Genomic DNA, 17161 nt, shown 5'->3' on the forward strand with positions numbered 1-17161 from the left:
TTATCGTCCCTAATAAATCCACTATACTTCAATATTACTTTGATTTGGTTCTCTGACCATTCTAGTCAACACTTTAACTAATATTCATAACATTTCTTTATTACATTCGCATCAACTATTCTAATTTTTACTTCCACAACTCTTTTATCTATCAATATTCTATAGCTTATTTTTCGCTAGTTTGCGATCATTACCCTTTTTTTTTTCAACCATAAACAATTCTTCAATCTTAAGAAGGGAGTCTATCGGACTCTCCTGTTTCCCATGCTATTCAAAAGTTTCGCTTGAATTCTAATCTAATCCTTATGATCCGCACAATAAAATTGTGCTCTTCCTAAAGAATACCTGGCCAACTAGTTCCTATCGAATTCAAGTATCGTGAGAATATCATTTCTTAACTGTTTTATAAGTTATAATTGTCATCCATAGTATCCTGTCTCTTCTAGGGGAACAAAATTATATTTTGTGTCTTACTGCTACACAAATAGAATACTGTTCCTTATTAAACTTTAAGCAAAAAATCCATTGCAATATCAAAATAACTATAAACCCCATATCGGAGACTGGATGACTTAGCCCTATAGGTATTATTTTTAAATTTTTACCATGCTAAAATCTCTAGTCCCATAATAATTCTTAATGTACTGTAATTCATGCTAGGATAACGGAGTCTTTAACTCTCACTACCTTGCAACCATGATCTTTTGATATTCTAATTATAGAGTTTTAAATCCCGAATTAGGATTTTCAAACTCATTTCTAGTAATAAAACTCTATTCTAGTATATCTGTACCAAAGCGAAAGTCATTTATAACTATTCTTATCCTTATGTACTATTGGGTAATACGTAGCTCTACACAATAAATCTCAAGTCAGTACTGTAATCTGCAGCTTACAGCACAAACATTAAGAATATTGCATAGTTACTATGATACATCCCAATAGATTAAACTTCCCTATGTCATATTTCTTTCAAATCCACTAATATCTTAAACTTATTTTGATTATGGTACTTACTGACATCTATCAACAGTAGTACCTTTACTTTCATTTAGGGCAGATATATTGCTATAACTTACTTTTTGGTCCTCTTGCCTTACCTAATTAGGCTTACTAATTAACTTTATAATTTATCGTAGTCTAGGAGATGTTTGTCACTAGAAACTTTTCCAAAATTAATTCCAATCACACTTATTATCGTAATTATTATCCTAAAAGACTAATTACTAACACATTAAAATTTATCTCCATGCAAGGGAATAGCAGTAGAACATATAATTTTAGCATTAGCATATAAACAAGTAGAGCCGGAATCAAATAGTACATAATTATTCCTTTCACAAGTTAAGAACATACCAGCAATTACATCTGAAGTCTCTGCTTCTTCCCCTCGATGCATGGCGTTCCCTCTTTCTAATGTATTCCTCTGCACGGGTTGGTCCATTGTGAGAGGATTAGTCGAAGTGCTATCTTTACTTCTACCTCTGCCCCTACTAACTATTAATGAGCCTCTAAAATCAGAATCTTGAACTGATTCCTCTGATGTAGTATGTGGCATAAATCGACGTGCGCTAGTACAATCTCGGGTGAAATGTCCAATTCCACCACAATTAAAGCAGGCTCCAGTGACCCTATGGCAAATATCCCCATGAAATTTTCCACAAACATCACAGATACAGATAGGGTAGGAACTTCTGGTTCTTTGACGAATAGTTCTTGATTGCTTTCGCCCTGAAGATCCGCCTCTGTCATACTTAGGAGCTCGGGGTCCCTCAAAATCTTTTTTCTTTCCCAAATTACTACTCGAACTTTGACCAATGGGTTTCCCACTTTTCTCTTTTTCATGCTGCTCTTGAGGGGGTTGGGTTTGTACTTGGGCCTAGGCTGATAGATTATCAGCCATTTGCTGAAAGAACATGGCCATCTGCTGAGCCGTTTGTGCAGTAATTTGTATAGGAGGGACTAGTGCAGTTAGACCTCCAACGCTCTGCGAAATTGGGGCAACTCCTTGTACGTTAGTTGTATCAGACTGCTCTACCGTTTTATCCCCCTTGTCCATATCTATTCACAAGATTTTTTTTTTCCTATTTCCTGTACAACCAACACAAGGAGATTTCTCCCCGTTAGTTCATATTTATGATGTAAATGTACTATATGTATGAAACATTCAAGCAGTTGTACTTATCGAAAAATATTTCAAATTCACAGTTCAAAATTTACTTTAAAACCTTTGCTCTGATACCACTAAAACATGTCACACCCTACTCCTTGTAAGATGTAACATGCTCCCGTAGTACACTTAATGAATTACCGTACTTCGCCTACCGGTAACCCATTAAATATACTACAAGGGATTTTGAAATGATTTTAGTTCATTTTTAAATTGGTGGGTAAATTTTTTTTTTTTTCAGATTTTAAAAACCTTTACTTAAAGTCTAAACATAAACTAAATTTTTAGATATTTAAAATCTCTGCAATTTTTATAAAAATTTCGGCAGAGTGCCGTCTGTATTTTGAGAAAATAGTTCTTCTAAACGTGAAAACAAAGACACTCTTAATATTTTTCTCAATCACAACTCCATTATTCAATCTCATTTCACAAATCAACATAAGCAACTCAATACACAGTTTAAATTAAATCAAACATTAAAACCTCTCATTAAGGTAACAAAAATAATATTTACATTCATGGGATCATTAAAAATTTAGTAGTGCAAAACTTTATAAATACATAAAATCTCAAGATAACCTTATAATAATTTGTATTTCTTTACAATCCAAAAATATATTACAAAAGAGTTGATACAACTGCTCAAAGTAAATTTCATACATATAATTACAGAATTATATCAAAATCTAAAGTACAAGGGTATACCTATGATATACCCGAAGATAGTCTCACTATACCTTTCAGTAATCTTGCTCAGCTGCTTTATATTTTCTTTCACCTGCGACAACATACAAAGCTATCGCTGAGTGGTGAACTCAGTGGTGCACAAACTAATAATTTAAAACTTAATACAAGTTATGCTTGACAATTCATAACAAATAAAAATTTAAAATTTCTAAATTCTTCAAAATTCATAACATTCAGAAATCAATATTTTCATTTATGCAAATTATTCATTTGAATAACATTTTGATCAAATAGTAACTATTTATCTACATTTCTTTTAAATCCCGAAACAATACGAAAATATTTTGAATCACTGATAAATTATATATTTCAACCACAATTTATCAAACTATGGATAATTTAAAGGGCGTTACCAATAATTCACACAGTTGAACTCATGACCCAAAATTTAAATAAATGCCGTGTTGTACACCACGACATTTGACACTCTCCCAATAACTGAGGCTAAAAGGGAGGAACAAAGACTAGCTAGTATATATGAGTACTCATTCAAACTCTTCCCCAACTGGCAAGCCAGAGAGGAAGAAACTCGCCCCATCTAGTGGAGGAGATATCTCACTAGACAAGCTAATGAGAATTCACAACAAATTTTTCCATGTCAACTGTGGTTTCAAATCATATTCGAAACAATTTCTATTTACAAAGTGTTTACAAATCTTCAACATATTTAATCATCATAAATTCATGTTTAAGGTTGGCAACACATAAAACTTAAAATTTACAATCCTCAAAACCATGCAATAAATCCTTAAATGCATAAGAAAATTTACATTTAATTTATACAATTTCATTCAACAAATTAAAATCCTCAACACAAAAAAATTATAAATCATAAAATAAACTTGTTCAAATTAATTTGGAAGTGAAAAGTAACAAAATAGTTAGTTGTGCATAAACCTTATACGAGTTGCCTCTTGGCCTTGACTCGATGTCTCGGGTTCTTTCCCGGTATTCTTTTCCACTGAAACACACAGTTTCACAGTGTTTCAGTATCACCATTTATCATAACTCCAAAAATAAATTCAAATCTACTTATACCTAGCTTTAATATGCTAAACTTGACGTTCTTTAAAATTTGTATTTTGGGGTTACTATTCATGACACTATTCAAGTCAATTTATTGACTTTCTAATGCTTAATAGGTATGGGAATTCTAATTTAACCCACATACCACATTTTGGTTATCTAATTTGTTGGTTTTGGTTGTTTTCTCAAATTTTATGTCTTTTAGGCAAAATTGCAAATTTTCAGTTTTGGTGTCCTATGTTGCACTGTTCCATTGGTCATGTTGCTGTTAGAATTTGGCTAAGTTTTCTTCATAGAAATTGTTCCTTATTGTCTTAAATTTATTCTCATTTTTGAATCACTCCAATTGGAGTTTTGTAGCTGAAGTTATAGCCATTTGAATCATAGCTACCGGATTGGACTTAACCCAGATTTCTAGGCTCCAAACTAGTTCTGGCAGTTTTAGGTCACCAACTTTGGGTGGCCAAATGACTTGATTAAGGGCATAATTTGGGTTTGTGTTCTTCATCAAAGTTTTAGGTCTATATTTCAGCTATCCACTGGTAAAAGTTTAGGTCATTTAGACCTACCTAGCCCAAGTTATGGCCAAATGAACAAACACTATTCATTTGATCATTTTTGTACAGGTCAGATTGCCTAATCCGGATTTGGTCAATTTGTTCACTAGGTTTTGGTCACTTTTTGGGCATGATTCCTAAATGAAAAATGTGTCATTTTGTGTCTAGTTTAATTCCCAATTGGCCTCACTCCAATTGGGCTTGTAAATTTTCAGTTTTGATCCCTGAAAAGGACCTTGGTTCTACTGCCTATAGAATGATCATTTTCAATCCGAATTTAAACTCACTTCTAACACTTCCAACACATATCAATTGGTCACAAATGACCATTTTTCATCTCAAACAAGGTCAAACACACCATTTGACCAATTCTCATATTTTTACCTCCCAAACCCTAGGTGCCAAAAACCCTAACTCATAAAATTCAAACCTAATGCATTCTAAACATCTATCCATAGTTTACATACTTAATTCAACTTAAGGAACCATTCAAATGTATCAAATTCACCCATTTCAAACCCTAACTAAGGCTAGCCAAAATTCATGTTTGGTCCCTCAACCATGTTTTCCTTTGATTTGTTTCAATTTCTAAGTTTATTAAAGCATATTTGCATGAAATTTAAAGAAATAAATTAGAGTTTATTACTAACCTTTCTTTGATTTCCACCTCTTCAATTTCCTCTCTTTTCTTCCTTTCTTTTCTTCCTCTAAAGCTTCTTCAAGTTGATCTAACAAGTTCTTATGGACTAGTTTGGGGTCAAAGTAGGTTAAGTGGTTGGAAGCAAGCTTAAAGCATGCTTTAATGGAGGTTTTTGGTAAGAGAAGAAATGGCATAGAGAGAGCTACGGGAATTTGGAGAAGAAGAAGAAAAATTTTGTCTTTTTAATTTTGCTTTTATCTTCATTTATGCCATAATTGACTTAGTCAAAAATTTGGGTAAAATAATTTTAATTTTGACATCATTCATGATGTCACCTAATGATGTATGCATGATATAAATAAAGTTTTCTTTTTTTTTTCTTTTGCATTTATTTTTCTATTAGTTTTTTAATTTAATTCCTAATTCCTAAACTTTCTTTTCTCTGATTTTATTGGACAGTTAGGTCAGCAGTCAGCTCTAGGGGTAAATTGACCAAATTGCCCCTTGCTGGTTCGATTCGGTTCGCAAATAATTTAATATTTCTTTCGGATCCCTGACTTAATTATTTGACTGGCTTAACAATTCTTTTTCGTGATTTTCTCTTTTTCAATGTATTCGTAATAGTCCTAAAGACCGCAGTGTCACATTTTACGATTCGAAATTTGAGTTTAAATCGACTTCGCAGTCCTTCCCGAGAAGGTCACCCATCGCTGTGACTCTCGGCTCGTTTAACATTTTATGTTCTGTTTTTTCTCATTTTTACTTTTCTATCTAGTAATCACTATTTATTTTCAATCAGGGCTTTTCTAGGTATCTTAAACACAATTCTAATCCTCTTAATTGTCTGGACGGATACCGGTCACCGGAACAGTAACATATACCAGGCTATGCAAATAGGGGTGTTACACCCACTTCCTCTGCTTCGTCAGTCACTCTAGGTACATCTTCTTCTTACTCTGCTTGCTATAACCATATGACAGCTGACTCTTGTCTTTTCAAAACAAAACATACCATATCTCATTCTCCTGTTATTCATACTGCTAATAACTCATGCCTGTCTGTCAATCATATTGATGATATTTCTGCTTCAGCTTTGTCTTTACATAATACCTTTCTTGTTCCTAAATTATCTCTCAATCTTATTTCTGTCTGGCAATTATGTGATCTTGGTCTTGATTTACATTTTTCTCGTCATGGTTATTATGTGCAAAATCCGCAAATAGGACAGATCCTTGGGACTGACCGTAAAGTTGATCGTCTATTTGAATTGGCATCTCTTCACCTTCCCTCACATACTACATCTCTTCTTATCCCTCCATCACAATGTGCTGCCTCTGTGTCTACTTCTACCTCGCATTCTCGACTTGGTCATGTTTCTTCTTTTAGACTAAAATCTTTATGTTCTAGTGGTCTTTTAAGAAATATTAAATATGAGAATTTTGATTGTGCTTCATGTGAACTTGGGAAGCATCATGCTTTACCTTTTAATAATAGTGCTTCTATTTCCCTTTCTATCTTTGATCTTGTGCATACTGATATATGGGGTCCCTCTCCTGTTCCCACCATGGGCAATGCCACTTACTTTGTGATATTTGTGGATGATTACACTAGATTTACTTTGATTTATTTTATGAAAAACCATTCACAATTGTCTTAGATAATGCCATGGAGTATAAAGATACTGCGTTCCTCAATCTTCTCGCTCAACATGGCACTACTATTCATCGATCTTATCCAGGTACTTCTCAATAAAATGGTTGTGCAGAACGCCAACACAGACACATTTTTGACACTGTACACACTCTTTTAATTTCTTCTTCTTGCCCTGAATGTTTTTGGGGAGAAGCTGCTCTTACAACTGTCTACACCATCAATCGCATTCCTTCTATGATAATCGGTAATCAAACTCCTTATGAACATTTCTATGGTCTCTCTCCTGATTACAGTCTTCTTCATGTTTTTGGTTGTGCTTGTTTTGTTCTTCTTCAGCCACATGAACGCTCAAACCTCATGCTTGGTTATGTTGTTTTTTGGGCTATGGTATTGAGCATAAAGGGTATCGATGTTGGGATCCTATCTCTAAGCGTATTTGTATATCTCGTCATGTCACTTTTTGGGAACATAAAATGTTTTCCACCCTCTCTGAATTTCAATGTTTAGACAATCACTTGCCTTTCTTCACTAATTTGTCTATTGAGCTATTCCCTATTACAACTTTTCTTAGTGACGATAAGACTCCCCCTCCTAACATCTTTAATGCAGGAAAAACAAATGATCAACCTATGGCATCGCCTGAGAAATCTAATTCATTTGCAGATTCTGTCTCTCCATCCACAGCTTCTATTTCTTCTGATGTTGTAACTCCTATAATATGTCGCCTACCATCTTATCTTCATGATTATCATTGCTACTCTACTATAGTTTCTTTGCATGAATCTTTCTCTTATAGGGAAGCTAGTACTAATCCTCTTTGGCAGCAAGCAATGCAAGATGAATTGCAAGCCTTGTCAAAGACCTATACTTGGAACTTGGTTGATTTACTGCCTGGTAAAACTGCTATAGGATGCAAATGGGTATATAAAATCAAAACTCGAGCAGATGGCTTAGTGGAACATTAAAAAGCTTAATTAGTGGCAAAGGGCTTTACTCAGGAGTATGGTATTGACTATGAAGAGACTTTTGCTCCTGTAGCTTGTCTCACATCTATTTATAGCCTCATAGCTGTTGCAGCTATGTGTAAATGGACACTCTTTCTGATGGATGTGAAAAATGTCTTTCTTAATGGGGATCTTTCTGAAGAAGTTTACATGCAACCTTCACCTGGTTATGATCATCTGCTTTGTATGGTCTTAAACAGGCTCGTAAAGCATGGTTTGCAAAATTTAGCTCCATAATCAGTAAATTCGATTTCTCTTCCAGCTCTTTTGACATTGCTCTCTTTGTTCGCAAAACTAATAAGGGCTACACTCTCTTGTTGTTATATGTGGATGATATGATAATCACTGGAGATGATTTGCAAGGAATTGAAAAAGTGAAAAAGTTTCTTAGTACTCAGTTTGAAATGAAAGATCTTGATCATTTGAGTTATTTTCTTGGGTTAGAAGTCACTTCTGATGACATAGGCTATTATTTGTCTCAGGCAAAATATGCCACTGATCTTCTATGTTGAGCAGGTTTGACAGATAATAAAATTGTTACTACTCCACTTGAGGCAAATGTCAAACTTTCACCTACTGATGGAGCCATTTTGGATGATCCGACCCTTTACAGGCACTTGGTTGGGAGTCTTATCTATCTCACTGCCACTCATCCAGACATAGCATATGCAGTTCATATTGTTAGCCAATTCATGGCTGCTCCTCGCACTTCTCACTTTACTGTTGTTCTTCGTATCCTTCGATACATCAAAAACACTTTATTCAATGGTCTTCATTTCTCTGCTCAATCATCTCTTAAACTAAAAGTATATATTCTGATGCTAACTGGGCTGGTGACCCTACTGATAAATGATGTACCACTAGTTATTATTTCTTTCTCAGAGATTCACTTATCTCTTGGCGTAGTAAGAAGTAAACAGTAGTTTCTCGCTCTAGTACAGAAGCAGAGTACAAGGCACTAGTTGACACTACTTCTAAACTTCTCTGGTTAAGATGGCTATCACAAGATATGGGTATCTCTCAATCTGACGCTATTATAAACATCTATTGTGACAATCAAAGTGCCATCCAAATTGCGCACAATGATGTATTTCATGAACGTACAAAGCACATTGAGATTGATTGCCATTTTGTTTGTCATCATCTTATTAGAGGCACTCTTCATCTCATTTTGGTTTCTTCTGCTGATTAGATAGCTGATATCTTCACCAAAGCTCATCCACCTAGGCGATTTCATGACTTATCTTGCAAACTCAAGTTAGCAAATACTTTGCCTACTTAAGTTTGAGGGGGGATGTTAGAATATAGCTATCTTTGACCCAAAATTATATGCCTCAATTTAGGATTTATTCTAGGCCTTATTTTTTGCTACCAACTTTCTTACTATACTTAGCTCTATACTTCTTGTATATATAGATCTCTGCTGTAACTCATTGGAACACACAAATATATAATAGAAATACACCTTCTTTCATTATGTTTATCAATGTGTTGTTATTAGTCCCACAAGTATCTTTAATCCAATCAAATAACGTTGGCACAAAATATAAATAAAAAATTATAAACATGAAAAATTAAAAAATATAAGATTATATTCCAAATTTAATTTATATCAATCAGATTTAGAATAATCTAAATAATTAAATAATAATCATATTAAGATATTGTTTTATACTATCTATAATCTCAAAAGAGATTCATTTATATATATATATATATATATATATATATATAAACTAAATACAATCTAATATTATATTTCATTTCTCTATTTTTTTTAATAATTTTAGTTATAAATATATTAAATTATCTTATAAACATGTAAAATTAAAAAATATAAGATTCTGTTCCAAATTTAATTTATATCAATCAGATTGAGAATAATCTAAAATAATCTAAGTAATTAAATAATAATCATATTAAGATATTGCTTTATACCATCTATAATGTCAAAAGAGATTCATTTAGATTTCATATATATATATATATATATGAATTAAATATAACTTAATATTATATTTCATTTTTCTATTTTTTTAGTAATTTTAGTTATAAATACATTAAATTACCTTATAAACATGTAAAATTAAAAAATATAAGATTTTGTTCCAAATTTAATTTATATCGATTAGATTTAGAATAATCTAAGTAATTAAATGATAATCATATTAAGATATTGCTTTATGCGGTCTACAATATCAAAAGAGATTTTTCATATATATATATATATATATATATATATATATATATATATATATATATATAAATTAAATACAACTTAATATTATATTTTATTTATTTTTTTTTTAATAATTTTAGTTATAAATATATTAAATTACCTTATCAACATGTAAAATTAAAAAATATAAGATTCTGTTTCAAATTTAATTTTTATCAATCAGATTTAAAATAATCTAAGTAATTAAATGATAATCATATTAAGATATTGCTTTATGCGGTCTACAATCTCAAAAGAGATTCATTTAGATTTCATTCATTTAGATTTCATATATATATATATATATATATATATATATATATATAACCTAATATTATATATCATTTCTCTATTTTTTTGCAATAATTTTAGCTATAAACATAATGCATTAAATTACCTTATAATTCTTCATTATAAGTGTACTATTATATTATATATATGCTTATTCATAATTATATTTTTCTCTTATAATTAAATATTACATAATTAATAAAAAGTTAAAATATATATTAATATACTTATATTATTATATTATATAATATATTTAATCCTAAATTATATGCACATCTTATAGTTAAAGATTATATAAATTAGAAATAATTAGAAGATATATTATATGATATATTATGTATTAATATTCCAACTCAAAATTTAAATGCTAATTAAATAACATTTTATGGAAATAATTATATAAAACTATTTCAAGAACTGATAATTGAATTAAAATCATATCAAATCAAACCAAAATCAAAGAATCAATGACTAATCTGAAAACTGTATCAAACTGAAAATTGAAACAATGAGGAATCGAATCAAAATTGTATCGAAATTTCTGTTTAGTTTGATTTGTAGGTAGAATCCTAATTGAACCATAATCGCACATCCTTAATTAAAAACTTACACATAAGCTCATAAAAGAATGTCAATTATTAAAATAATTAACTTAAAAATATGTTATTTATCAACAATTATTACTTTATGTTGATTTGCATGAGCCATTTAGCAAAAGATAGTAAGTGATTGATATGCAAATAAGGATATAAAAATAATCACAACAATTTCAAATTCATGCTTCTTTTCGATTTTACTTCTCTTTTCATTGGATCGGAAGTGATAATGTTTCAGTTTTGCCCAAAGAAGTAGAGGCGGATACTGTTGTTTTGGTGGCAGCTTGAGCCTCTAGAGCAGAGAATCGATTCTGCTACTGTTGGAATGCTTGCTGATCCAAAAGAGGTACTTAACTGATTAAGCTTTCATTGTTTTGATGTGATTTTGTGATCACCATTTGGTTTCTCATTATCATTTAATCTGTTTATACTGTTTTATTATTATTATTATTATTATTATTATTATTATTATTATTATTATTATTATTATTATTATTATTATTATTATTATTATTTTCTCCCTCTTTTTAATTTGAAGTTATTTCCTGGTTCCAAAAGGTGCGTTCTGCAATTCAAGTAGTTCATTTCCTTACTTTTAATCCAACTGATAAGCGGAAAGCCTCGACTTATATTGACAATGAAGGTAAAATGCATACAGTAAGCAAAGGTACACCACAGCAGATGTACATAAATGTGGCTTGATTATTCAATTTTTAAACTATGTTCTCTTGATTATTCAATTTATGGCTTTACTTAAATGTGGCATGGCTTTTTTATCTTTATTTTTACAATTTTTTTTTTTATATAAAAAGTTACCTTATCGTATTAAATATTATTTTTTTATTTAAATATTTCAAATTTTAATTATCAAAATTTTATCTCGTCATATAAAAAAATAATTATCTTTTTTTTTTTACTAAATGTACTAAAAATTTTAAAATTTTTAAGTTTATAATTTTAAGCTTTTATAAAAGTTGAATTTTAGAAAATAACTTACAATGCACTTCTTTTAAAATTTTCATGAAATATATTAAGATATTTAAATTAATATAATAATAAAAATTATTTATTAATCTACTTATATTAAAATTTATTATATATGTACATAATTTTTTAAACATAAAATTAAATTAATTATTACTAAAAATATAAATATATTGCTACATTTTTATAAAAAAAATTAGAGAAAAATAATTAATAACTATTTAAAAAATGATTTTTTTAAGAGGCATAAAATTATTTAAAATTTTAATATAAATTTAAATTGCATTAAATATTATTACTAAAAATTTTATATTAATAAAATTTTTAAGTATAATTTTCAAAATGTAAAAAATAAAAAATTAAATTATATTATGAAAATAAAATAATAAATAATTCGTGTAATGCGCGGATAAAACTGAATTTGTATAACATAATTTTAAAGCCAATTAGATTAAAAAAAATTAATATTTAAGCTAATTTATGATTTTATTCAATCCAAACCTTTATTCAAAATTAAAAATCATTTGATCAATTGACATCATTACACTTGGTCAAATAATAAAATAAATGAACGCTAAAAAAAAAAAGAATTTGGATCTTATAAGATCCTCATGAGTAAAATCGAATTGTACCATAATTAAATTTTAATTTTGGCTAATTTTTTTTTAAAATTGAAGGCCTAATTTTAAATATATAATAATTAAAAAAAATCTCTTTTAACATTTGTTACCTATATTTCATTCATGAATTTAATTTTCTTTTTCAATGTAAAAGAAAATGGAAATCATGAATATAATAACTAATTAAAAAAGATGATGTATTATAGAAAGTAAAATTTACTACAATTCCTTCTTAATTTTTGTTTTAATAATATTGTTAGGGTGTCGATATATATTGACCCTTTTTAAATAAAATTTGATACTCCTTTTATTATATTTATTATTGAAGTTTGTCATTTTATTCTTGTTATTTATTTAAACCCATATATGTAAAGAAAAGACTTCACCTTTTTAATCTAAAATGATAAAAAAAAAAATTCATGTTTTGAGTTTCCTATTCATGATAATATTTGGCTTTTATATGAAAAAAAAAAAAAGAAAAAAAAGCCATTTAGAATATGATGTATATTAATTATTGGCATTTGCCATGGAAAACAGAGTACTTTAAGATCAAATATACAATTTCCATCAACTACAAGGTGGGTACTCCTCATCATTACAATTATTTCCACCCTATGGCTTAATCATCACAGAATATAATTTATCTTGCAACATTTAAAGAAAATAAAATGCAATTAATAGAAAAAAAATTGCTTTCATTTTGAAACTTTTATTGCCTGAGATGAGAAAATATGATTTTTCCCATAGTGAGGACTATTATAAGAACTGGTAAGCTTTGAACCACCTGCAGCCATTGAGGTGGAGTTCACCGAGCGTTTTCTTAAGCTGTTTGAATGTAGATAATCCAGACCAGACCTTTGCTCCAAAAACTCCATGTTTGGTTGCTGGAACTCCGACCTGGTTCGCCGGTGAGAAGAGCCATTGAACGAGTCCCCGCCGCCTACTAACAAATGGTAGCTACGGCTTGAGCCTTCAGGGAAAGACCTGTAGCTGTTGTAAGGCCTTTGTTTCTTCATTGCATGAAGGAGATAAGGAATTAAGCCTTCCATGACTTCTTTTCTGCTCTAGTTGCTGTTGAGGCTTTGAAGATTTAGAAAGAGGGTTACTGAATAATGTTGGGTGTCTGCCAAATTGTGAGAAACAAAGCTGGTTTTATAGTGGGTTTAGCTCATGGTAATGGATGAGCTTGGAATTGCTTTGGTCAAATTAGACTTTCTTTCATCTGATAATTCTTCTCCTAATAGCTATTGGCTAATGTTAAACAGCTGGCCACCACTTGATTTCATGAAAATCAACTAGTGGTCACGTGCAAAAATTTTTTTAATTATTATAATAGGCTCCCAATGGGGTCAAATCCGAGATTTACAGATTTAGGTACGATTTCAATACCATTAAATTTATTAAAATATTAAAAAAATTATATATTATATTTATTTTATCTTATACGTTATTAAATTTAACTTTATTGAAAAAAATCATATTCCTACTAAAATCCAAATAGAACACCATCAAATTGAAAATTAAATTTACACATATTTTTTTATGATGTATAAAATATATTAAATATAACATAATATTATATTTTATTTTTTTATATTTTAGTTATAAATACATTAAATTATTTAATAATTTTTAATTATAAGTATATTATTATATTATATATATATATTTATTCATAATTATATTTATCTCTTATAATTAAATAATACAAGCGAAAAGCCTTGACTTATATTGACAGTGAAGATAAAATCTATATATACATATATATAAAGTAAAGAGGTATTTCTGAAAAAATGATACATAGTACTTTCTTTGAAAAATTTGTCCCGTATCACTTTTCATAAATACTCTCTTTTATATTAATTATTATTTTTTTATTTTCTTTTTAATTATCATTATTATTTACTATACTATCTTAATATTTATGATTTAAAGTATTATTTCTTTTAAAATTTAAATTTTAAAAATTAAGACATTTTATAATTAAATATAATATTTAAAAATTATTTATATTATTTTATAAATATTAATTATTATTTAATTTTTTTATTTCTTTTTTATTATCATTATTATTTACAATACTATCTTAACATTTATTATTTAAATTATTATTTTTTTTAAATTTAATTTTTAAAAAATTAAGACTTTTATGATTAAATATAATATTTAAAAATTATTTATATTATTTTTTTATAAATTTATTTATGTAAAAATATTATTTACTACATATTATCCTTAATAATAATAATAATAATAATAATAACAAAATATCATTGATGGCCATTAATTTAAAAAAATTTGATCATTAATTTATAATCTTAGAATTAATAATAAATATTCTTCTTTATAATAATTATTATTTAATTTTTTATTTTTTTAATTATTATTTTTATTTATAATACCATCTTAATATTTTTAATTAAAATCGAAGCTTATACATAAGCCCACAAAAGAATGTAACTTATTAAAATAATTAACTTAAAAATTTATTATTTATCAATTAATTATCATTTCTCTATGTTGATTTGTATAAACTATTTAATAAAATATATTAGCTCATTGATATGCAAATAAGGATATAAAAATAATTTCAAATTCATGCTTCTTTTTTATTTGACTTTTCTTTTCATTGGATGGGATGTGACTGATGTCTCAAGGAAAGTGGACCTACAGAGAACAAAATGCAATTTCAAACAGATAATGTTTCAATTTAACTTTTCAAGTTTTGCCCAAAGGAGTAGAGGCAGAAACTGCTGTTTTGATGGCGGCTTAAGCCTCTAGAAGAGACAATCAAGATGCAATAGATTATGCTATTGTTGAAATGCTTGCTGATCCAAAAGATGTACTTCACTGATTAAGCTTTCAATTTTTAGTTTGATTTAACTATTTTTATTAAAAAAAAAATAGAATCGAGCTGATCTTCCTCTTACAAAGCTACACTGATTAAGCCAAAATCTTCTGCTACCCATCAGTTCATGACGCGCTGCACCACCAATTCTTCTTCTGCTGCCCTTTCTTCTCCATTGCTTCTTCTTCTCGTCTTCTCCCTCTATCCTTTTGATTGTTCTTCCTTGTATTTTCGCCGCTTAATCTTCTTCTCGTCTCCTCAAGCTACACCAACAGAAGCTGCGACACGGTGTAGCTTTGAAAGGGAATCTGCTTCTACACCGACACCAATCTGCTTGTACTAGAGTGACGCAACGCTGATTTGCTTGTGCTTCTCGCGGGTTCATCAATACCACAGCTTTATGCTTTTGTCGACGACGAGGGAGACTTTGATCACTGCTGCATGTCCAAGCCCTTGACGAATATGCAATTTGCTTTTTGTTTTATGTTTAGATTCAAAAGTTGAGCAAATGAGTAATAGGTTTTTGTATTTGATTTGGAGATATGCATATTTTATTTTACAAATTTGGGATGTTGAGTTGCCTGTTTGGTTTACATGTTTGTATTTGGTTTTACGGATTTGAAATTTTATTGATTTTCGTTTTTTTGGATGGATTTTTTTTTTATTTAGGTTCTTATTTGTATTTTCTTTAGGTTTTTTTTTTCTTTTTTGATGGATTTTGATGGTTATTGTTGAATCTGTGGATGGATTTTGATGCTTATTTGTTCAATCCCTGTATTTTTTTTTTCACAAGGATTTTTTTTTTCTTAATTTTATTGTACATTACAATTCCACAAGCTCTCAGGATGAACTAATAAAAAATAAAATCAAATAAGACAAAAGGAAAATGCAAGGCACTGTTTGGACTAATTTTACGTTGAATCTCTATATGTTTGCAAGGCATTGTTTGGGGTTTGCAACGATTGGCACTTCTTTAGAAACCCAACGGTTTTAAACCGATTTGAATCGATATTTGTTGGTTTGTTTTGATTTGATTAATTCTATATTATCAATTTGGTTTGATTTTAATTTGTTTTTAAATTTCGATTTTTTATTTAATAGGTTTAGACCGTGCACGGCCCTGCAACTGATAAGCGGACAGCCTTGACTTATATCGACGGTGAAGGTAAAATGCACACAGTAAGCAAAGGAACACCAGAGCAGGTGTGCAAAACTGTGGCTTGATTATTCAATTTTTAAACTATGTTCTCTTGATTATTCAATTTATGGCTTTACATAAATGTGGCATGGCTTTTTTTATCTTTATTTTTACATTTTTTTTTATAAAAAGTTAATTTATGGTATTAAATATTAATTTTTTATTTTAATATTTTCAAATTCTGATTACGAAAATTTTATCTCATCATATGAAAAAAATAATTATCTAATTTTTTTTTACTAAATGTACTAAAAATTTTAAAATTTTTAAGTTTATAATTTTAGGCTTTTATAAAAATTGAATTTTAGAAAATAACTTACAATGTGCTTCTTTTAAAATTTTCATGTGATACATTAAGATATTTAAATTAATATAATAATAAAAAAATATTTATTAATCTACTCATAGTAAAATTTATAATATATACAAATAATTTTTTAAATATAAAATTAAATTAATCATTACAAAAAATATAAATATATTGCTACATTTTTATAAATTTTTTTTTTAAAAATTAGTAATTATTTAAGAAATATTTTTTAAGAGGCATAAAATTATTTAAAATTTTAATATAAATTTAAATTGCATTAAATATTATTAACTAAAACT

Source organism: Hevea brasiliensis, chromosome 8, assembly GCF_030052815.1.
Source record: "Hevea brasiliensis isolate MT/VB/25A 57/8 chromosome 8, ASM3005281v1, whole genome shotgun sequence".
In the NCBI taxonomy this organism is placed as follows: domain Eukaryota; kingdom Viridiplantae; phylum Streptophyta; class Magnoliopsida; order Malpighiales; family Euphorbiaceae; genus Hevea; species Hevea brasiliensis.